Raw genomic sequence first — 24,366 nt, 5'->3', positions numbered from 1 at the left:
CTGTTCATTTCAAAGGGAAACTCTCTACCATGAAACAGTTGCTCTCATTCCTCAATCCCCTGGCACCTGGCAACCACCTACCGGCTTTCTCTCTTTATGGATTTCCCTCTTCTCCGTACTTCATAGAAATGTGTCTGGCTTCTTTTCACTTCTGATTTCTTTTGTAGCTCAGACTTCAACTTTCCCTTTCTTTCACGTGTCCCACCCACCCCTCCCTTAGGGCATGCAGGTCAGATGAGTATTGGAAACATATCCTAAACCCTATTATTTCACACATTCATTCTTTTTTATTTTGAACTTTTTTTTAAAATTGGCGTAGAGCCGATTAATGTTGTGATAGTTTCCGGTGAGCAATGAAGGGACTCAGCCATACACATACATGTATCCATTCTTCCCAAATCCCTTCCCATCCAGGCTGCCACACCACATTGAGCAGAGTTCCCTGTGCTATACAATAAGTTCTTGTTGATTATCCATTTTAAATACAACAGTGTGTACATGACTGTCTCAAACTCTCTATCCCTTCCTCCCCTGCCCCAGCAACCGTAAGTCTGTTTTCTAAGTCTGTGAGTCTCTTTCTATTTTGTAAGTAAGTTCATTTGTATCATTTCCTTTTAGATTCCACAAATAATAGATATCATAAGCTATTTCTTATTCTCTGTCTGAATTGCTTCACTCAATATGACACTCTCTAGGTACATCCGTGTTGCCATGAATGGCATTATTTCATTCTTTTAATGGCTGAATGATATTCCATCGTGTATCCACATCTTCTTCATCTATTCCTCTCTCAATGGACATTTAGGTTGCTTCCATGCCTTGGCTGTTGTAAATAGTTCTGAAAGAACGTTGGAGTGCACATATCCCTTCGGATCATGTTTTTCTCTGGATATATGCCCTGGAGTGAGATTGCAGGGTCATATAGTAGTTCTAGTTTTGGTTTCCTTAAAGAACCTCCGTCCTGTTCTCCATAGTGGATGCACCAGTTTACATTCCCACCAACAGTCCCACGTTCATTCTTAGTGAGCAAGAACAATGTAGGGAGGCTCAGTCTTCAAATATTCTTTTTTCAGGACTGGACACCCAGACAACTCACTTTTTCTTTTTCTAAAAGTGATTCCGATTTTGGTATCCAGCTCTTTCCCTCCAGCCAAAACCATCACTACAATTTCTTTCGGCTCCAATGGGGAGGCTGTTTCTAGATGATATCTTGAGAGTTTTAAGCTCTCAAGGTGTGGAATAATTGAGTCACAGTGCCACAGAGTTGGTACTCAGTAAATATTTGCTGAACAAACGATGTATGTCAGCACTGACGATTACTGTCATAATGGATTCATGTCTTCACGTAGTAATATGTTGATAACCATCCACAGCCGCTGGCTGGTCAAAGGGGCAGAATGAATGAGGGAGATCATGAAGTTCCTATTAATGCTAAATGCCAAGTCAAAAACACATGTACTGGGGACTTCCCTGGAGCTCCAGTGGCTAAGACTCCGTGCTCCTAATACAGGGGGCCTGGGTTCCATCCCTGGTCAGGGAACTAAATCCTGCATGCTGCAACTAAGAGTTTGAATGCTGCAACTAAACATTCTGTGTGCTGCAGCTAAGCCCCTGTGCAAGCAAATAAATGAATAAAACCCATGTATTGAAGGCAAAGGATTCCAAAGATGCAGTTTGTAGGCAAAACTGTGCCCCTAACCCTGAGAACACAGAGGACAGCAAATGTCCCTTAAATGTTTAGTTTAAGGGAACAACATTAGAGCCTCATTCTCTCCTGGGAGGAGTTCTATTTTATTTTTTCCTGGCAGTCTATTTTTTTTTCCATTTAACCTTCCGGTTCCAATGGATTCAAGTAAGTTTAAGAGAGAAAGCGACAATAAAGGATGACAAGTGGAGTCAGTCGTCTGGAGCATGACTCCAGTTGTGATATTGCTCTGCACAAGAGGATCTGCCTTGTTTTTTTTTGCCACACAACTTGTGGGATCTTGGGTTTCCCTGGTGGCTCAGACGGTAAAGAACCTGCCTACAATGCAGGAGACCCAGGTTCAAATCTTGGGTTGAGAATATCCCCTGGAAAAGGAAATGGCAACCCACTCCAGTATTCTTGGCTGGGAAATCCCACGGACAGAGGAGCCTGGCGGACTACAGTCCAGACACAACTGAGCATGCGTGCACTCCTCACATGTAGGAAATTACCATGTGTGGGTCACTGTTGCAAGCACATTACGTAGAATGAAATGATTTCATCTTCACAAGAGCTTGATGAAGTCTGTGCTCTCATCATCCTCATTCTACAGATGGGGAAACTAGCTCAGAGAGGTGAAGTGGCCTGCCCAAGGTCACACAGCAGGAAGGGACTGATCCAGGAACCAAGCAGGCTGGTTGCAAAGCTGGGGGCATTTCTCCACCAACTCTCATCAATCATTAGTTGAGGAATATTCCAAGGGTATTAACTTCGCAGAACCTCTGGCCTGTCCTTCGATCCTGCAGCCAGAGCTAGCCCCATGCAGGGAGTGGCAGGTGCTGGAGGTAGAGAGCCATGGACACGTGAGCAGGTGAAGGATTTGGGCGCTGATAAATTCTCGTGGAGGCTTCATAGCAGAATAATCTTTTTTTTTTTTTAAGATTCATTTATTTTTGGCTGTTCTGGGTCTTCATTTCTGCCTGAAGGCTTTCTTGAGTTGTGGTAATCAGGGGCTACACTTTGTTGCGATGCTCGGGCTTCTCACTGCAGTGGTTTCTCCTGTTGCAGAGCACAGGTTCTCAGTTCGCAGGCTTCAGTGGTTGTGGCCCAAAGGCTTTGTCTCTCTGAGGCATGTGGGATTCTCCCGGACCAGGGATCAAATGTGTGTCCCCTGCATGGGCTGGTGTTTTCTTAACCACAATTTGTCATTGTTGTTCAGTTGTGTCTGACTCTGCAACCCCATGGACTGCAGCACGCCAGGCTTCCCTGTCCTTCACTATCCCCTGGAGTTTGCTCAAACTCATGTCCATTGAGTTGATGATGCCATCCAACCATTTCATCCTTTGTTGGCCTCTTCTCCTCCTGCCCTCAATTGCCACTCATTAACCACTAGACCACCAGGGAAGCCCCAGAAACATCTTAAAAAAAAAAAAAAACAACTACAATTCCCCTTTTATTTATTTATTTTGGCTGTGCCCAGGGGCATGGAAGATCTTAGTTCCTTGACCAGGGATCAAACCTATGTCCTCTAGCACTGGAAGCGTGCAATCTTACCACTGGACTGCCAGGAAAGATCCGCAGAAACATCTTTTGAGCTGGACTTTGGAGGTGGGGAGATAGAAGGATATTCAGGATGGAGGCAAAGAGGTGTGGAAGTTAGGATGTGTTCAGGACTGGCAGTGGGAAGTCTTTTGGGGATTGGCCAACAGATAACCTGATAGGCTATGATGAATTGAAGGGAGAGTTAGGGCTCAGAACACAGAGGAAAAGATTACAGTCCCTCAGCATGGATCGAATGAGGATCTGAACCTTGGCAAGTGAAAGTGAAGTATGAGGCAGAGTTAGTAGCCCTGATGATGAGTAGAATGTGGGGTGAAGCAGGGAGAGAGGGAGCCCCACAATGGTTGGGTGATCACTTCTACGACTTTTTGGGTTTCTTACAAATCTGACCTCCAGGGAACACCTGAGAACACCTGAGTCAGGTCATGTCCCTCCTCTGCTTAGAATCTTCCATGGCTCTCATCTTCAGTCAAATCAGTTCAGTCGCTCAATCGTGTCCAACTCTTTGTGACCCCATGGACTGCAGCACACCAGGCCTCTGTCCATCACCCACTCCTGGAGTTTACTCAAACTCATGTCCTTTGAATTGGTGATGCCATCCAACCATCTCATCCTCTGTCATCCCTTTCTCTTCCCACCTTCAATCTTTCCCAGCATCAGGGTCTTTTCCAATGAGTCAGTTCTTTACATCAGCTGGCCAAAGTGTTGGAGTTTCAGCTTCACCATCAGTCCTTCCAGTGAATATTCAGGACTGATTTCCTTTAGGATGGACTGGTTGGATCTCCTTGCAGTCCAAGGGGACTCTCAAGAGTCTTCTTCAACAGTTCAAAAGCATCAGTTCTTCGGTGCTCAGCTTTCTTTGTAGTCCAACTCTCACATTCATACATGACTACTGGAAAAACCATAGCCTTGACTAGACGGACCTTTGTTGGCAAAGTAATGTCTCTGCTTTTTAATATGCTGTCTAAGTTGGTCATAACTTTTCTTCCAAGGAGTAAGCGTCTTTTAATTTCATGGCTACAGACACCATCTGCAGTGATTTTGGAACTCCCCAAAATAAAGTCTGTCACTGTTTCCATTGTTTCCCTACTATTTGACATGAAGTGATGGGACTGAATGCCATGATCTTAGTTCTTTGAATGTTGAGTTTTAAGCCAACTTTTTCACTCTCCTCTTTCCTTTTCATAAAAAACAACAAAAACAGCAACAGCAAAATCCTATGTCCTCTCTGTAATCCAGAAGGCTCTCTACCATCTATCCCTGTCACCTTCCTCTCTCAGCTCACTCGCTCACTCTACTCCAGCCACACGGGCCTCCTTGTTTTTCCTTGAACTCATCAGGCACGCTCCAGCCATGGGGCCTTTGCACGGGCTGTTCCCTCTGCCTGGACCCCTCTCTCCCTCTCCTCCCCCCACCCTCATGGCTCCTCCCTTACCTCCTTGAGATCTTTGCTCAAATGGATCTTTCCCACAAGGGTCCTTTCTGACTACCTTCTTCTTCTTTTTTAAATTATTATTATTTTTTTTATTTTGGCTGTGCAAGGTCTTTTTTTGCTACATGTGGGCTTCTCTAATTGTGGAACATGGTCTCTGGCTCAATAATTGCGACAGGCAGACTGAGTTGCCCCACAGCAATGTGGGATCTTAGTTCCCTAACCATAGATGGAACCCGCTTCCCCTGCATTGGAAAGCGGATTCTTAACTGCTGGACCACCCGGGAAATCCTACCTTCTGTAAATGACATTCCGCTTCCCCTTCCTTTTCCTCCTCTTCTGTTTTCTTTCCTCTGTCTGCATACTTTTACTTGTTTATCTTGCTTCTTGTCTGTCTCGCTTACTAGAATGTCAGTTCCATGAGGGCAGGGAATCCATACTCCCTTTTGTTTACATATTCTCCTTTGATTACTGCTGGGTCCCCTACGATAGACACATAGTAGGTGCTCAATAAATATCACTGGCTAGATGAATGAATGAATGATGGAAAGGATAATGGAGCCATGAAACTATAATTGGGAGGAAGAATTCAGCTTGCGGTATTTCCCTGGTGGTCAAGTGGTTAAGAATCCACCTCCCATTGCAGGGGATGTGGGTTCGATCCCTGATTGGGGAATTAAGATCCCACGTGCTGCGGGGCAGCTAAGCCTGCCAGCCTCAGCTAGAGAGGCTGCTTGCTGCAACTACGGAGGCTGTGCACTCTGGAGTCCGAGCACCACAACTGGAGGGAAGCCCATGCCCTGAAAGTACGACCTGATGCAGCCATAAATAAATAAATATCAGTGGTTCACCTGGATGTTGCCCAGAAGCCTGCACCGCAAGGGTTTCCCCTCCTTTCTCCTTCCTAAAGCCCAATCAGTGTCCAGAGGCTGCTGTGAAAAATCATCCAGCAATCCCAGGGAATCTGTTCATCCTGGTGGGAGGGAGTGTGTGTCTCCCTGCACTGTGATAGGCAACTGAGCAAGCAGGTGAAAACCAAGCCCAGCTGCGACATAGTTTCTTCTCACCAGGGGAGGGACCTTTGCAGCTGTACTCAGGGCTATGCTGGCGTGCTGGTCTCAGCCTAGCCTTCAGCCTTTGCCATCTGGCTTGGCATTTTCTGTAGCTCTGTTCTCGTGTATGTGGGGCAATTCTGGAGTTTGGCCCCAAGTGACAAGAGCTCTTATTGGCCCTGGTTTTTTTCATTTCACCTGTCTCTTAGCTTCTCTTGGCGTAGGTGGGGTATGGGGTGAATTCACTCTGCCTTAGACAGAGTGGCTTTGGGTTGTCTGAATTAGCATGAAAGCTCTGATCTATGTCTAGATCTACTTATTGGTGCCCTCAATAAGTGGATGTCTGCACTGCTATATTTAAAATGGATAACCAGCAAGTACCTACTGTAGAACACAGGGAACTCAGCTCACTCCGCTCCTTACTATGTAACAACCTAAATGAGGAAAGAGTTTGAAAAAGAAGAGACATATGTATATGTATAACTAAATGACTTTGCTGTACACCTGAAACCAACACATTGTTAATCAGCTATACTCCAATATAAAAGAAAAAGTTTAAAAAACAGGGTATTTTTAAAAATTTATTTATTTTTGATTGTGCTGGGTCTTTGTTGCTGTGCTCAGACTTTCTCCAGTTGCAGCGATGGGCGGCTTCTCTCTGTGGTTGCTTCTCTTGTTTCGGAGCACTGGCTCTAGGCAGGCTGGCTTCAGTAATTGCAGCATGCAGACTCAGCGGTTGCAACTCAAGGGCTCTAGAGTGCTGGCTCAATAGTTGTGGCACGTGTGGGATTCTCCTGGACCAGGGTTTGAACCCGGGTCCCCTGCACCAGCAGCCAGATTCTTAACCACTGGACCACAGGTAAGTCCCATAAGTGGGCATTTGACAAGACAAGAAGGTTGAAATGCTGGGGCAACTGTGAATTGTTAAGTACCTCCAAGAAGATGAGTGGATGTTTTTTGATCACCTGTTAAAGAGTTTTTTCCTATACTTTTTTTGGGAGTAAGATAGACATAACATATCATTTACCAGTTTAACAATTTTTCGGTGGTCTTATGTGAAAGTGAAAGTCACTCAGTCATGTCCAGCTCTTTGCCACCCCATAGACTATACAGTCCATGGAATTCTCCAGGCCAGAGTACTGGAGTGGGTACCCTTTCCCTTCTCCAGGGGATCTTCCCAGCCCAAGGATCGAACCCAGGTATCCCGCATTGCAGGCAGATTCTTTATCAGCTGAGCCACAAGGGAAGCCCAGGAATACTGGAGTGGGTAGCCTATGCCTTCTCCAGCAGATCTTCCCTACCCAGGAATCGAACCAGGGTCTACTGCATTGCAGGTGGATTTTTTACCAACTGAGCTATCAGGGAATTATGTACATTCATAATATTTTGCATCATCGCTATTCATCTCCAGGACTCTTCTTCATCTTCTCAAGTGGAAACTCTGTCCCCATTAAACATTAAATCCCATTTGTCCTCCTCCCAGCCCCTGGCAACCCACCATTCTACTTTCCGTCTCTATAATTTGGCCTCATATAAGTGGAATCACAATAAACTGTGGAAAATTCTGAAAGAGATGGGAATACCAGACCACCTGACCTGCCTCTTGAGAAACCTATATGCAGGTCAGGAAGCAACAATTAGAACTGGACATGGAACAACAGACTGGTTCCAAATAGGAAAAGGAGTACATCACGGCTGTATATTGTCACCCTGCTTATTTAACTTCTATGCAGAGTACATCATGAGAAACGCTGGGCTGGAAGAAGCACAAGCTGGAATCAAGATTGCTGGGAGAAATATCAATAACCTCAGATATGCAGATGACACCACCCTTATGGCAGAAAGTGAAGAGGAACTCAAAAGTCTCTTGATGAAAGTGAAAGAGGAGAGTGAAAAAGTTGGCTTAAAGCTCAACATTCAGAAAACTAAGATCATGACATCTGACCCCATCACTTCATGGGAAATAGATGGGGAAACAGTGGAAACAGTGTCAGACTTTATTTTTGGGGGCTCCAAAATCACTGCAGATGGTGATTGCAGCCATGAAATTAAAAGACCCTTACTCCTTGGAAGGAAAGTTATGACCAATCTAGATAGCATATTAAAAAGCAGAGACATTACTTTGCCAACAAAGGTCCATCTAGTCAAGGCTATGGTTTTTCCAGCGGTCATGTATGGATGTGAGAGTTGGACTGTGAAGAAAGCTGAGTGCCGAAGAATTGATGCTTTTGAACTGTGGTGTTGGAGAAGACTCTTGAGAGTCCCTTGGACTGCAAGGAGACCTAACTAGTCCATCCTAAAGGAGACCAGTCCTGGGTGTCCATTGGAAGGATTGATGCTGAGGCTGAAACTCCAATACTTTGGCCACCTCATACAAAGGGTTGACTCATTGGAAAAGACTCTGATGCTGGGAGTGATTGGGGGCAGGAGAAGGGGATGACAGAGGGTGAGATGGCTTGATGACATCACTGATTCGATGGACGTGAGTTGGGTGAACTCTGGGAGTTGGTGATGGACAGGGAGGCCTGGCGTGCTGCGATTCATGGGGTCGCAAAGACTCGGACACGACTGAGCAACTGAACTGAACTGAACTGAAGTGGAATCATACAGCACTGTCCTCTTGTAACTAGTCTCTTTCATTGAGCATAATACTCTCAAGGTGCATTCATATTGTAGCATGTGACTGGATTTCCTTCCTTCTCAAAGCCAAAAAACATGCCATTGGATATTTCGTTTGTCTTCATCTATCGATGGACATTTGGATTATTTCCCTGTTACCTTTCAGCTCTTCCACCAACATGCACGAAGGTTCGCTTTTCTCTGTATCCTTGCCATCACTTGTCATCTTTTATCCTTTTAAAATAATTTTATTTATTTATTTACTGGTTGTGCTGGGTCTTCGTGGCTGCTCAGGCTTTTCTCTAGTTGGGGCGAGCAGGGGCTATTCTCTAGTGGTGCAGACTTCTCCTTGTGGTGGCTTTTCATTGTGGAGCATGGGCTCAAGGGCGGGAGAGTTTCAGTAGCAGAGGCACATGGGCTTAGTAGGTGCGAGTCCCAGGCTCTGCAGCACAGGCTCAGTAGTTGTGGCATATGGGGTTAGTTGCCTGTCGGCAGGCGGTATCGTCCTGTATCAAGGGTCCCACCCATGTCTCCTGCGTTGGTAGAAGGATTCTTTACCACTGAGCTGCCTGGGAAGCCCTCTTGTCTTTTTGATGGTAGTGATTCTAAACAGCGTGAAACAGTATCTCATTGTGGTTTTGATTTGCATCTCCCTGAGAATTGGTGATGTTGAGCACATTTTCATTTGACTATTGGCCATTTGGATGTCTCTTTTAGAAAAATGTCTATTTAGTGCCTCCATTTATTTTTTTTTAAACTATGTTTTGACTGCACTGCAAAGCATGGGGCATCTTCATTCCCTAACCAGGGATCAAACCCATGCTCCCCGCAGTGGAATGTTGAAGTCTTAATCACCGGACCACCAGAGAAATCCCCTCTGCCAAGTTTTTTAATTAAAATTTTTATTTTGTATTGGAGTATGGCTGATGAACAGTGTTGTGATAGTTTCAGGTAGACAGCAAAGGGACTCAGCCAGACAATCAGTTTTTTTTTTTTTTTTTAAGCTACTGAGTTGTATGAGTTCTTTACAGATTTTGGATACCAACCCTGTATCTGATATATGGGGCTTCCCCCAAGTGGTGCTGGTGGTAAAAAATCCACCTACCAATGCAGGTAGATTTTAGAGACCCAGGTTCCATCCCTGGGTCCAGACGAGCCCCTGGAAAAGGAAATGGCAACTCACTCCAGTATTCTTGCCTGGAGAATCCCGTGGACAGAGGCACCTGGTGGGCTACAGTCCTTAGGGTCTCGCAGAGTTGGACACAACTGAAGCGACTTAGCACTCACATCCGATGCTAACTTGCAAGTATCTGCTCCCATTCTGTAGACTGCCCTTTTGTTTTGTTGATGGTCCTTTTGCTGTACAAAATCTTTTTAGTTTGATGCAGTCCCACTTATCGATTTTTGTTTTTGTTACTCCCTATTTTTTTTAATTTGAAGAATTATTTTTAAGTCTTTTTTTCTTCCCATTATAAAAAAGTTTTAATTGAAGGATAATTGCTTTACAATATTGTGTTGGTTTGTGCCATACATCAACATGAATCAGCCCTAGGTATACATATGTCCCCTACCCCTTGAACCTCCTTCATCTTTTTTTTTTTTTTTGGCCTCACCTCGTGGCATGTGGGATCTTTCCTGACCAGGCTTCAAACCCATGCCCTCTGCATTGGAAGTGTGGAGTCTTAACCACTGGACTGCCAGGGAAGTCCTTTTTTTTGTTACAAGTTTTTACTTCTGGGTAGAACCCTGCACTTGTCCCTTACCTGTTCCAGAGATTGTTTAGGATCCAGAAGTCACTTTTGCTGCTGCTAAGTTGCTTCAGTCGTGTCTGACTCTGTGCGACCCCATAGACCACAGCCCACCAGGCTCCCCCGTCCCTGGGATTCTCCAGGCAAGAACAGTGGAGTGGGTTGCCGTTTCCTTCTCCAGTGCATGAAAGTGAAAAGTGAAAGTGAAGTTGCTCAGTCGTGTCCGACTCTTAGCGACCCCATGGACTGCAGCCTACCAGGCTCCTCTGTCCATGGGATTTTCCAGGCAAGAGTACTGGAGTGGGTTGCCATTGCCTTCCAAGAAATCACTTTTACTATCAGCCAAGTAAAACATCTAGCAAGCGATGAATGCATTTGAAGGGCGGTTGAAAATGACATTTGAATTAGCTTCGTCCTGGCTGTTAGAATCCACAGTCTGTTGACTTTCATACTCTTCAGCCTAGAACTCAGGAAGAGATACCATTTTTTCCATAGGTCTTAGCAACACTTGTTTAGCCTGGGGCTAGTTAAGATGCCTTATTAACAGAGATCTTAGCACACAGAGCAATACAGGAAGGCATGAAACTACCTAAGAGAGCTCAAACAGCAAGTGGAAGAGAGAGAATGAAGGCTGAGAGAGAGGACAAGAGGGAAGAGGTGAGAGCAAATGGTTTTGTGCAGAGATGCTATCTTTAGCTGTCTTTTTAATGAACACTTTGGTGTTCTCAACAGGACTCCACACCTGTGTGAATTCTCCTTGAATGCAAAGCTTTCAAGGCATGAGAAAAACATTCATTGAATTAAACCAGTGTTGCTTCTATGAAGTAGTGTATCAGTTGTGTGTGTTAGTCACTCAGTCGTGTCTGGCTCTTTGTGACCCCATTGACTGTAGCCTACCAGGCTCTTCTGTCCATGGAATTCTCCGGGTAAGAATATTGGAGTGGGTTGCCATTTCCTTCTCCAGGGGATCTTCTTGACCCAGGTCTCCTATATTGCAGGCAGATTCTTTACCATTAGGGAAATGCTATGTACTGGCTTATGTCCCCCTAAATTCATATCTTGAAGTCTCTAACTTCCAATGGGATGCTATTTGGAGATGGGAGGTCATGAGGTTTAAGTGAGATCAGGAGGTTGGGGCCCTCGTGATGGGATTGTTGCTGTTCAGTTGCTAAGTCGTGTCTGACTCTGTGACCCTATGGACTGTAGCCAACCAGGGTCCTCTGTCCATGGGATTTTCCCAGCAAGAGTACTTGAGTAGGTTGCCATTTCCTTCTCCAGGAATTATTTCCCATATAAGAAGAGACACCAGAGCACGCAGTCTCTTTCTTTCTCCTCCATGTAAGGACACAGAGAGAAGGTGGTCATCTATACACCAGTAAGAAAACCCTCCTCAGGAACTGACCTGGTCTTGGACTTCCAGCTTCCCAAACTGCGAGAAAATAAACGTTTGTTATTTAAGCCACTCAGTCTACGGTATTTTATTATAGCAGCCAAGCTAAGACAGGAATCCTACAGTAACAAATAGGCCCCCAATTGGGTGGAAAGTTAAAGGAAGAAGTTTGTTTCTAACTCACCTGATTACCCTGGAAGGTTGTTTCTGGTCAGTGGATGACTCTCCTCCTCCACATGGTGACTCAAGGACCCAGGTCCCCACCTTTTCATGGCTCCAGCACGCACAGGGCCCTTACTGTCTCCCATGTCTAGCCAGCAGAGGAGAAAAGGAACTTGTTGAGGGCGTGCCTGCTCCTTAAAGCTTCAACCCAGGGTGACACTTTTCACTGCTGCTCACATTCCATGGGTGAAGATGAGTCACATGGCCATACCAATTTAAGAGGAGCTGGGAACGTAGTCCTTGGCCACTGTTTATTCCCCAGGGTGGTGCCTCGATTTTGGTTGCAATATCTGTCAAATTTTCTTTTCTTTTACCATTTGATTGGTTGATTGATTTTTGGCTGCACTGGGTCTTCATTGGTGCATGCTGGCTCTCCGGTTGTGGCAAGTGGTGGCTACTCTCTAGTTGAGGTACACGGGCTTCTCACTGCAGTGGCTTCTTTTCTGCAGAACACAAGCTTGGGTGTCCCAGGCTTCAGTAGCTGTGGCTCACGGACTCTGGGGCACAGGCACAATAGCTGTCGTGCACGGGCTTAGTTGCTCTGTACCACGAGGGATCTTCCTGGATCAGGGATGGAACCTGCGTCTCCTGTATTGGCAGGCAAATTCTTTATCACTGAACCACCAGGGAAGCCCTTCTGTCAAAATTTAAAATGCACACAATCTTTGAAACAGCAATGCTTCTTCTAGAATTCATTCTACAGAAATACTTGTAGCATGGACTTCCCTGATGGTCCAATGGTTAAGACTCTGCACTTCCAATGCAGGGGGCACGGGTTCAATCCCTGGTCAGGGAACTGGGTCCTGCATGCTGCATGACATGGCCAAGAAATAAAAACAAATAAGAAAAGTAAAGAAGTTAATAAAAGAAATACTTGCAGCAGCTTCATGGGGATTTATATATAAAATGATGGCTACAACATTTTGAGGAATAGAAAAAATGAAAAGATTCAGATGTCCACACTAGATAAATTCTATGGGTTCGTGGAAAACTATAGGAACTGGTGTAGAATGTTGTTTAAGATATAATATTAAGTGCAAAAAAATTCAGACTTTTATGTATATACACACACATAAAACATATATGTATGTGTCTATATAGACAACTATGTGTATATGTGAATATATGTATATATATGTATATGTGTGGTCAGTTGGGCCTGACTCTTTGTGACCCCATGGACTGTAGCTGACCCACCGGGCTCCTCCATCCATGGCATTCTCCAGGCAAGAACACTGGAGTGGGTTGGCATGCCCTCCTCCAGGGGATCTTCCTGTCTCAGTGATTGAACCAGAGTCTCTATGTCTTCTGCATTGGCAGGTGGATTCTTTACCATTGTACCACCTGGGGAGCACCCATATATGTGTATATATATATGTATAATTTCACTTTTTTTGGGCTAAGCCACGTGGCATGGGGGATCTTAGTTCCCTGACCAGGGATTGAACCTTGGCCCCTGCAGTGGAAGCATGGAGTCCTAACCAGTGGACTGGCAGGGAATTTCCTTTTTTTTAAAAATCTCATTTTTTTTTTTTTTTTAACAAATGCTTGTACAGTTCTTTTTGTACACATATGGGATTGTGTAGTATTTTTTCTCTGCTGCCATATCTAATTACCACAAATTGAGTGGCTTACCAACAGCATGGGTTGGAGGTCTGATAGGCTTGACTGGGTTGCAGTCAAGGTGTTGGTGGGCTGCGTGCTTTTCTGGACACTAGGGAGAGTCTGTTTCCTTGTTCATTCAGGCTGTTGGCAGAAGTTGGTTTCAAGCTCTTGCAACTGACCTGGGGTTCTGTTTCCTTGCTGGCTGGCAGCTGGACGTTGTTCTTAGCTTCTTGAGAGTACCAGCATTCCTTGGCCTGTGGCTCCTTCATCTCAGAAGTAATGACCCAGGGTCAAGTCCCTCTCTCTCCCATGCTTCAAATCTCTCCTGCCTCATCTTCTGTTGCATTGCTGGCCTATTCTTCTGCCTCCCTCTTACTTTTTTTCTTTTCTTTTTTTTCCCTTTTCTCTGTCTCTCTCTCTTTTTTTTTTTCGGTTTATTTTCAGCCTGGTGTTGAGGGCTGACTTTCAATACATCGCAGCGAGGGAGCTTCTCTGCTACTTCTGAAACTCTGACCTCTTTTACTTTTTAAAAAAATTTAATTTATTTTCAGCTGGATCTTCATTGCTGCTTTTGTTTGAGTTGTGGCGAGTGGGGGGCTACTCTCTGGTTGCAATGCTTGGGCTTCTCACTGTGGCGGTTTCTCCTGTTGGGGAGCATGGGCTCTAGAGTGCAGCCTCAGTAGTTATGGCTCACAGGCTCAGTTCCCCCTCGGTATGCTGAATCTTCCTGGACCAGGGAACAAACCTGTGTCCCCTGCATTGGCAGGTGGATTCTTAACCCCTAGGCCACCAGGGACGTCCTGCCTCTTCTTTTAAAGACCTGTGTGATGAGCTTGGGCCCACGGGAATAACCCAGGATATCCTCCCTATTTTAAAGTGTGTAACCTAGGACCAGTTTCTTGCACCATGTAATATAACATACTCAGGTGCCAAGATCATGGGGGACACACTCTTGCCTACTACAGATTATGTTTCGGGAGAAGTGTTCTTGGTAAGAAAAAGGCTTAGTGTCAGACTCGGTTGGACCTCAGAGAGAGGTGTTAGGAACCCCGAGAAACCTAGATTTGTATCCCTGGCCTGTTTGTTCCATGCCGTGGGACCTTTGGTGAGTGGTTGCACCTCTGAACCTCAGTCTTATCTGTAACACAAGGGAGTAGATTTCCCACTTCCTCTGGGGCTTGTGTTTGGGTGGGGAGATTTGGCTAATATCCCTTTTTCTGCCCAAATCAAAGCTTGATTGTAGGGAGGAAGGGCATATCTACTTGCTCTTAGTGAATTTAATATGATTATTTTGCCTTTAAAAATATTTGTTGGTATTGTTGTTCAGTCACTTCCTGTCTGACTCTTTGTGACCCCTATGGACTGCTGCACACCAGGCTTCCCTGTCCTTCACTATCTCCCGGAGTTTGCTTAAACTCATGTCCATTGATTCAGTGATGCCATCAAATCATCTTATTCTCTTTTGCCCCTTTTCCTCCTGCCCTCAATCTTTCCCAGCATCAGGGTCTTTTCCAATGAGTTGGCTCTTCGCATCAACCCACTCCAGTGTTCTTGCCTGGAGAATCCCAGGGACGGGGCAGCCTGGTGGGCTGCCGTGTATGGGGTCGCACAGAGTTGGACATGACTGAAGCGACTTAGCAGCAGCCCTCTTTATGGTCCAACTCTCACATCCGTACACGACTACTGGAAAAACCATAGCTCTAACTACACGGATACCTCTGCTTTTTAATACACCGTCTAGGTTTGTCATAGCTTTTCTTCCAAGGAGCAAGCGTCTTTTAATTTCAACAAACATGCCGAAAAATGCACAAATGAATTTTTACACAGAGTGTCAGACTTTATTTTTCTGGGCTCCAAAATCACTACAGATGGTGACTGCAGCCATGAAATTAAAAGACGCTTACTCCTTGGAAAGAAAGTTATGACCAACCTGGATAGCATATTCAAAAGCAGAGACATTACTTTGCCAACAAAGGTTCGTCTAGTCAAGGCTATGGTTTTTCCTGTGGTCATGTATGGATGTGAGAGTTGGACTGTGAAGAAGGCTGAGCGCCGAAGAATTGATGCTTTTGAACTGTGGTGTTGGAGAAGACTCTTGAGAGTCCCTTGGACTGCAAGGAGATCAAACCAGTCCATTCTGAAGGAGATCAGCCCTGGGATTTCTTTGGAAGGAATGATGCTAAAGCTGAAACTCCAGTACTTTGGCCACCTCATGTGAAGAGTTGACTCATTGGAAAAGACTCTGATGCTGGGAGGGATTGGGGGCAGGAGGAGAAGGGGACGACAGAGGATGAGATGGCTGGATGGCATCATCGACTCGATGGACGTGAGTCTGAGTGAACTCTGGGAGTTGGTGATGGACAGGGAGGCCTGGCGTGCTGCGATTCATGGGGTCGCAAAGAGTCGGACACGACTGAGCGACTGATCTGATCTGATCTGATATACTATGTTCCTACCAGGAACCACGTAAAGAGTTAAGGAATTTCTAACCCTCAGTGGGCTGTCAGTTTAAACAAATTAAAAAATATAGAGAACACGTAGTTAAATTTGAATTTCAGATAAACAGTGAATAGATTTTGAACTTCCTATCAGTATAATCACACAGTGGGTCCTCCTCTGTGTTGTTCTGTGAGATTCATCCACGCTGGTGCCTGTAATGCTTTCTTTTTCATTGCTGTGTAGTGTTCCACTATACGGATACACCACAATCTTCCTATTTTCTTGTTAATAGACCTTTGGGTTGCTTCTAGTTTTAACCTACTAAAAATAGAGCTTTGTGAACCTGACTTTCAGTGGCTAGATGCACTTAGGAGCGAAACTACTGGCCATTTTTAGTTTAAAAATTTTCCTCCCAGATGGGAGAAAAAGACATCCTCCCACACCAGTGAATAAATTGAAGTCTTGTAGGTTACATTCCAGCCCCCAGGCTGGTCTTATTTTTATTTCCTGAATGAAGGACCTTGTGAGCATTTTGAGTTTCCATCTTCTCTAATGGGTCTAAGGAGCCCGTGAAGCTTTAGAGAATGTTTTTTCTCTACTTTTAATTTTATTTTCAATTTTGTAATTGAAGTATAATTGATTTACAATGTTATGTTAGTTTCAGGTATGTGGAAAAGTGATACAGTTTCACAGTGATTCAGGAACATGTCCTTCAGTCACTAAGCTGTGTCTGACTCTTTAGACCCTGTGGTACTCTGGGCTTCTCTGTCCTTCACCATGTCCCGGAGTTTGTTCAAACTCACGTCTATTGAGTCAGTGATGCTATCCAACCATCTGTCCTCTGTCGCCCCCCTTCTCCTCCTGCCCTCAATCTTTCCCAGCTTCAGGCTCTATTTTCAGTGAATCGGCTCTTTGTATGGTGGCCAAATACCTTTTCAGATTCTTTTCCTGTATAGGTTATTACAAAATACTGAGTATAGATCCCTGTTCTATACAGTAGGTTCCTGTTGATTATCTGGTGTTGTATGTTACTCTCAAACTCCTAATTTATCCCTCCCCTCCCCTCTACGTTTCCCCTTTGGTAGCCTTAAGTCCTCTAATTTTAGGGGCCATATCTTTTACTGATTTTTAGGAGAGAGAAGGCTGCTTCAGGAGTTATTGGTACTTGTTTAACCCATGGATGGTGAATCCTGGTGCCCAGCACAGCCATGTAACTGTCCCTGTCCAAGTGGGGGTGGTGCACAGAAGCCACGCAGACTGCCTTGCAGTCCCTGCCTCCCTGCTCCCCCTCCCATAGCTCCTCAACCAGCTATATTCATCAGGAGCATCTCCAGGTGCCATCTGGTTGCTATGGCAACTCAGGCTGGTCCAGGCTTGGCAGTGGGGGTCAACCCCCATCTCGGCTGCAGTTCCAATTTGGATTCAGAGAAATAGATACACACAATACCTGGTGCTTTGAGGAAGTCCTGTTCTGATTACATTAACAGTAAGATTTTTTTGTGGTCTCAGGCTTAATGCCGCTTCTTTTCTTCTATTTGCTTTACCTCCATTGTCATCTCTTTGCACCGTCTGTTCGTGAAACCTGGCCGCTTTCTAAGGGATGCAAACCCCACGTGCTTTGCCATTTCCTCTGTGCTGTGGTTGAGCAAACAGAGAGGGAGCAGCACACCTGGTCACAAGGCCCCGCAGGCGCCAGGAACGGACCCCCGGCTGGAAGCGCCCGTTGGCTGGGGATGTGTTTGCTTCTTGTGTGTACACACGGGGCAGCTGGGGCTCTGTTGTTGGAAGCGCGCGTGATGGCTCTGCAGAGTGAGCTCCGTGGTGTTGCTTGAGCAGCCGTCCCCATCGCCCCCTACCCTGCCCCAACCCATCCAGCTTCCAGGCTCCACCCACCTGCCACAATGTCAACCTGAGAGCCAGTGTTGACCAAGTGCTTTCCATGGCCTGGCGCTGTGATCAGAGCTCTGACAGGCGCCCACTGACCCTTCACTATGGCTCCCTGTACTACTTATCCTTATCCCCACCTTGTGCAGGAGAAAGAGACTCAGAGGATTAAATAATGTTGGGGAACACACAGCTAGTTGATTGTGTGCTGGAGTCTGACGGGCCTGGCTCTGGAATAAATCTTTCCCACCACAATTTATCCCTTCCCTGCCCTAGACCCCAGGGAGCAGTGTTCTATGTGTTTGGTGATGTTTTCTTGGGTAGACTCATCCTTAAGATCATTCATCCATTCAGAATGCACGCAGGCTCAGTCACTCAGTTGTGTCTGACTCTTTGCAACCTTATGGACTGGTGGGCTACAGATCTTCCCGACCTAGGAATGGAACCAGCATCACCCAAGTTGGCACATATATCCTTTACCATCGAGCCACCTGGGAAGCCCAAGTTGTCAGGGACCCAGTGGCAAGCAACATAGATCAAGATCCTTGTATGCATAACACTGACATCCTACAGGGGACACCAAAAGGCCACGAGGAAGACCTTATTGGAGGATGTGATGAGGAGTGCCTACATCCGACCGCAGCCTGAATAATGAGAGGGAGCCGACCCGTCACAGACGAGGGGAAGAGCATTCTAGGAAGTGGCCTGTCTGCATGCTTGCTCAGTCATGTCCGACTCTTTGTGACCCCATGGACTCTAGCCCACCAGTCTCCTCTGTCCGTGGGATTTTCCACACAAGATATACTAGAGTGGGTTGCCGTTTCCTACTCCAGGGGGTCTTCCAGACCCAGGGTTCGAACCCGTGTCTCTTGCAGCTCTTGTGTCTTCTGCACTGGCAGGCAAATTGTTTAGCGCTGCTCCACTAGGAAGAGGGAACAGCAATTGCAAAGATGGAATGAGCTTGGCAGAGACCAGGAGTGGCCAGGCCAGTGACTCTGGAGCTTAGAGGCAAGAGGGGGAAGGGGAGGGGTTGGGGCAGCCTGTAGGGAGTGGCTTTTATTTCTCTAAGAGCAAAAGAGTGACTGGCTCTTTTCAGAAGCTTCCCCACTGACTGCAGAGCAGAATGCAGGCTGGACGTGGGGAGTGAGAAAGCCAGCTGGCCCAGGAGAGGCAACTGCCCAAGTCCAGGCCAGCAGCGAGGGAGGCTTTGCCATGGAGGAAAGTGATTGCATATGGGATCTATTTTGGAGGTGAATGGATGGCACCAGCTGATGGCTTTCAATCAGAGAGTGAAGGGAAAGGGAGAACCATGTGATTTGGGCACCAAGTTAAATTGGGAGGCCTGTGATGAGATGGGGGATATTGGGAGCAAAGGGCTGTAGAGAAGGAGCAGGGAAGGGAGGTTTCTGTCTTGAGCCTGTGGGACCAGCAGGTGGATGTCTCAAAAGATGGCACTTGGGCCTGTGCCTTAGGTTTTGTCTTTCCCACTCCGTCTCCCATCTTCCCAGGTACAAACCTCCCTTCTCTAGGTGCCTGAAGCTTTTTCCATCACGCCTTGGCTCTGGGGTTTTAGTTGCATTGGGGATACTACACGGAACATCCAAGTTGTAAGCTAGGTTCTTTTCATTTTTCAAAAATTTTAAAGTATGATTGATTTTCAGTGTTGTGTTAGTATTGAAACAGGAATCTGAATTCATGTTCACAGAGCTGAAGAATGAACTTAACAAACATGCAATCAATCACAGTAGCAAACACATAGGATTTATTTTAAAGAGACGAAAAGAATAAAGCTCTCAGCATAGACACTGAGAGACACTGAAGTGCCCCCAAATGTGGGACTTACAGCATTTATAATTAAAATGCTTACAGCACTTAACAGCATTATATCCTTTCTAGTATCGATCTGTACTTTTTTGGTTGGCTCTTGTCCTTAACGTATGTCATTTCTAGCCAATCAGTTTAAAGGTTACAGTGTTTAACTTGGCATCTTTATGGCTTCTTTTGATCCCCAGTTTCTAAGTCTCACACTTTCAGTCACCATCGTGTGACCCTATCTTACGAGCCCTGGCCATTTCACAGAGGATCAGATATGGGCCAAAAGTTGATGGTCTACCTGTTGCTTTTCTTTTAGATAAGAGGGCCAGGAGTTAATGGTTGTCCTGTCCTGCATCTGAGTGTTGATGATCTACCAGACCAAGGATGCATTCCTCTGAAAGTCAGGAAACTGGAACAAAGGATATAGCTTTAGGTTAGTAGAGTGAGATGTTTACTGAAAAAAAGACTGAGGTCTCAGTCTCACACTGACTGCCTAGCAATTTCTACCTCAGTTTCAGGTATACAGCCCAGTGATTCAGTTTTATAATCTGTGTCTATATCTATTCCTTTCCAGATTCTTTTCTCTTATAGGTTATCACAAAAATAGTGAATATAGTTCCCTGTGGTGAATTCTTTCTTTAATATTGACACAGTAAGCACATTTTGGGGAATGGGAGGGGCGACTCCAGGAAGTAGAAATGGAACAGGTAGCAAGACACTTGAACCTTCCTTTTATCCTTAGTTTTTTAAAAGTGTGTGTGTGTGTGTGTACACACACATATATTTATTTTGGCTGCACCAGGTCTTAGTTGAAACATGCAGGATCTTTTTTAGTTGCAGCATGCAAACTCTTCTTTTTCAGATCTGGCATGTGGGATCTAGTTCCCTGACCAGGGATCAAACCCAGGCCCCTTGCAATTGGGAGCGGGGAGTCTTAGCCACTGGACCACCTGGGAAGTCCCAGTCTTCAGTTTTATTTCTATAAAATGGGAAGGAAAATGCCTTTGAGGCATAAGTGCTTATAAAAGGAATAAAAGGCTTTTTTTTTTTCTTCAATGCGAAGGGAATGTATTTAGAAAAACACAAAAGGCTTTATAAATTCACGATTGTAGGCGATTAAGAGTAAGTTTTCATGGGAGTAAATTGAACCTTAAAGGCGTCATGAAGATAGGCCTATTAAACTCCATTAGTTACAAGATTTGAAAAAAGAAACCTCCCTGGAGGGAAACAGCGTTCATTAAACTGATATTGAGTTGATCTACTTAGGAGAGGCTTACTTAGGAGAGGGAACGTTCTTACTTCTTGGAAGCCTTCAAGCAGAGCAAGAAGAAATAGTCAGCAGGGAGATAAGCCTCCACTCCCACTCCCGTTTCTTTGCACCATCTTCTTACACCTCTGGGTGTTGAGGTGACTCTTGCAATGTTTATGCATGGGATTTAGGCTCCTAATTCTGTGTCATTCAGGCTGGCCTTCCTGTGGATTTCCTTTTCTTGGACAGACACTGGGAGGCTAGTGATGGGGGGCTGTTAGGTGGAAAAACTCAGTTTGGGTTGAAAATATGTTGTTGGGTAAGCTGTGGATCTGAACACCATGGGCCATCTCACTCCTAGAAGGAACAAGAAAAATTTTCTTCCCGTGGCTCACAAGGTCCTGTGTGATCTGCTCCATTACCTCCCCACCCTCAACCCTATTACGCTTCTACTCTCACAGCCACTCAGGCCTCCTCATTGTTCCTTGAGCAAATCACACACAGCCCTGCCTCAGGACCTTTGCACATGCTGTTCTCTGCCTGGAATGCTCTTCTCTCATACCCAGCATGGCTACTGCTTCAAGGTTCAGATGTCACTTCCTCAGAGAGGCCATCTCCCACCCTTATTTAATACAATAGCCCACCCACCACTTCCTGTCATCCTGTGGTGAGCAGAATTGTGTCTCCTGCCCCCAAATTCATGTGGTACAGTTCTAACCCACAGTAGCATGTGACTGTATTTTTTCTTAAAGATTTTTTTTTCTTTTGACATGGGCCATTTTTAAAGTCTTTATTGAATTTGTTACAATATTGTTTCTGTTTTATGTTTTGGTTTTTTGGCCCCACGGTATGTGGGATCTTAGCTCTCTGACCAGGGATGGAACCCGCCCCGCCCTGCGTTGGAAGGCAAAGTCTTAACCAGTAAGACTGCCAGGGAAGTCCCAGCATGGGACCATATTTGGAGATAGAGCCTTTACAGACATAATTAAGGCTCCTCTCCCCTGGCTGCATTCCTGCTAGGCCTCCACATGAATCCCTCGTGTCCTGCCTTGGCCTGATCAGCTTGGGATGCCCTGTAGACCCTGGAGGTGGGTGCTGTAGGGCCGTAGGAACCTGGTGGGCTGAGGCTGTCTGCCCCCTGGACTGCCTGGCTGCTCCTGCTGGCTGGAGATCCAGGTCAAAAGCCCAAGGATGCTGGTGTTCAGTTTCTCTTGACTTTGAGGACCTGGGAAGGTCATATGCACCACGGGTATGACTAGTGTCAGATTGCCCAGCAGTATTTTAAGAAAGCCAGATGCCTGGATTGGAGACTGCAGACACCTTCACACAGACACTGTGCTTTCCTGTAACTGATACTTCTATTTTTCTAGCATCAAGTTAAATGCATAATATTATAAAACTTTTTTTTTCTTTTTTGCCACATGTCAAAGCTTGCAGGATCTTGGTTCCCCAACCAGGGATGGAAACCAGGCCTCCTGCAGTGGAAGTACAGGAAGTGTGGATTCCTAACCACTGGACCACCAGGGAATTCCCATAAAATACTCTTTTATAACATCATCTCACTGAGATCTCCAGGGCTTTTATGTTCACTTTTTTTTTTTAGTTTTTTTAAGAATTTTTTTTTGATGTGGACCATGTTTTTTTAAAAGTCTTTATTGAATTTGTTACAGTATTGCTTCTGTACTATTTTAATTTTTGGTTGCGAAACATGTGGGATCTTAACTCACTGACTAGGGATTGAACCCACACCTCCTACCTTGGAAGACAGTCTTAACCACTAGACCACCAGGGAAGTTCCCCCAAGGCTTTTAATATCTTCAGAATCTATATTCCCACTTTCCGAAAGACTCAAAAGTCATATAAACTCTAAGAAATCTACTAAAAAGATGATGAAAAAAATCAGAAGATGAAGGGGACTCTGATGAAGAGTGTGACCATAAATGAGATGAGTGAGCAAGAAGAGAAGCCCGAGGACAAACCCAGGGTGGTCAGAGACAATCTTTATTAGGTGAAAGTGGTGTAGTCTTTTCCATAGGATGTTATCCTGAAGCCAGACCCAGATAGTGGAAGAAATAAGTGAACGCTCCAAAGGTGGACTCAGGCTGAATAGGGGAAAAATTATGGAAGACGAGAAGAAGGTTGAAAGTGGGAGATACACTGGCTCTTCTAATGGGAGAGGATAAATAAGCAGAAATAGAGATGGTGATGCAGATTCTCCTGGAAAAAAAAAAGTGTTTGAAGAGAAGACTGACAGAAATACCGAGTGGTGCTACAACGGTGGAAAAAGTAAAAATTGCCTAAAAAGAATATGCTCAAATAAATGAATTGTTTTTAGCAATAAACCTGCTTTCTAGTGGTGGGGCAAAGGACCAGGTTAAAAAGAGGATTTTTTTTTAATTAAAATTAAGTTCTCGTATCATTTGGAGTGGGAAAGAAAAAAGAAAAAAAATGAGAGAAGAAAAAAGAGGCAATTAGGGGCTTCCCAGGTGATGCTAGTGGTAAAGAACCCGGCTGCCAATACAGGAAATGTAAGAGACTCGGGTTTGACCCCTGGGTTGGGAAGATTCCCTGGAGGAGCGCATGACAACCCACTCCAGTATTGCTTGGGGGATCCCATGGACAGAGCAGCCTGGTGGGCTACAGTCCATAGGGTTGCAAGAAGTCGGGCATGACTGAAGCAGTTTAGCAGGCATGCATACAAAGTAAAATTAGAAGGACATTAAGACACACACATACCCCGAGGGGAGACCATGAGAAGACACAGGGAGAAGACGGCAGTCTACGAGCCAAGGAGAGAGGCCTCCGAAGAAACCAGCCTTGCTGACCCCCTTGATCTCCAACTGTAGCCTTCAGAACTGGGAGGAAATAGATTGCTGTTGTTTAAGGCACCCTGCATGTGGTACTTTGTTACGGCAACTCCAGCAAATGAATATACCTCTCCTGCTGAATTGCCCTCCATGGCACTTTGAACAATTTTTATTTATTCATATGGCTGTGCTGGGTCTCCGTCGCTGCTTGGGCTTTTCTCTGGTTGCGGCAAGCAGGGGGCTACTCTTTAGTTGTGGCGCTTGGGCTTCACGCCGTTTGAGGCTTCTCTTGCTTTGGAGCTTGAGCTCTGGGTGTGTGGGTCTCCATAGCTGCAGACACTGGGCTCGGTATTTGCGGCTCCCGGGCTCTAGAGCACAGGTTCAGTAGTTGTGGCACATGGGTTTAGTGGCTCCGCTGCATGTGGAGTCTTCCCAGACCAGGGATCGAACAGGTGTCCCCCCACATTCAAGGGCAGATTCATATCCGCTGGGCCACCAGGGAAGTCCCTCCACAGCACTTTTCAACTCCCAGGCTCCACATGAGGTATTTATTTTCTCCACAGGCTGCCTCCCCCTCTAGAACCTCCATTCCAGCATAAGGGTGACATTTGTTTGTCTCATCCACACTGTGTCCCCGGCAGCCAGCGCAAGACCTGCATGCAGCGGCTGCTCACTCGGCGTTTGTTGAGTGAATAAGTGAATGACATGGAGACAAAGCTTTTTCCCAGCTCTCAGACCCTCTGGGGTTTAACCACCTGATGCATTCATAAAGGACAAGAACTCTGTCCCTTTTCTCTTTTATTAAAATTTTTTAAATTTATTTTTTTGGCTATGCCTCACAGCATGTGGGATCTGAGTTC

The 24,366-nt window shown here is 45.5% G+C and overlaps 1 protein-coding gene, 1 non-coding gene and 1 pseudogene across 13 annotated transcripts in view; all 3 read left to right on the top strand.

The window, feature by feature from the left end:
- The window catches only part of CACNA1A (calcium voltage-gated channel subunit alpha1 A), a 379,358-nt gene that overhangs the window by 5,602 nt on the left and 349,390 nt on the right, over positions 1–24,366 (top strand). The window lies entirely within an intron of this gene.
- On the top strand, positions 12,431–12,503 carry TRNAG-UCC. Its single transcript has one exon. It is a non-coding gene; the product is annotated as a tRNA-Gly (tRNA).
- LOC113896377 lies at positions 21,951–23,019 on the top strand (annotated as a pseudogene).

This window comes from Bos indicus x Bos taurus, chromosome 7 (genome assembly GCF_003369695.1).
Source record: "Bos indicus x Bos taurus breed Angus x Brahman F1 hybrid chromosome 7, Bos_hybrid_MaternalHap_v2.0, whole genome shotgun sequence".
Classification (NCBI taxonomy): domain Eukaryota; kingdom Metazoa; phylum Chordata; class Mammalia; order Artiodactyla; family Bovidae; genus Bos; species Bos indicus x Bos taurus.
The sequence above is the reverse complement of the archived record's forward strand: the minus strand, read 5'-3'. Positions and strand labels throughout refer to the sequence as shown.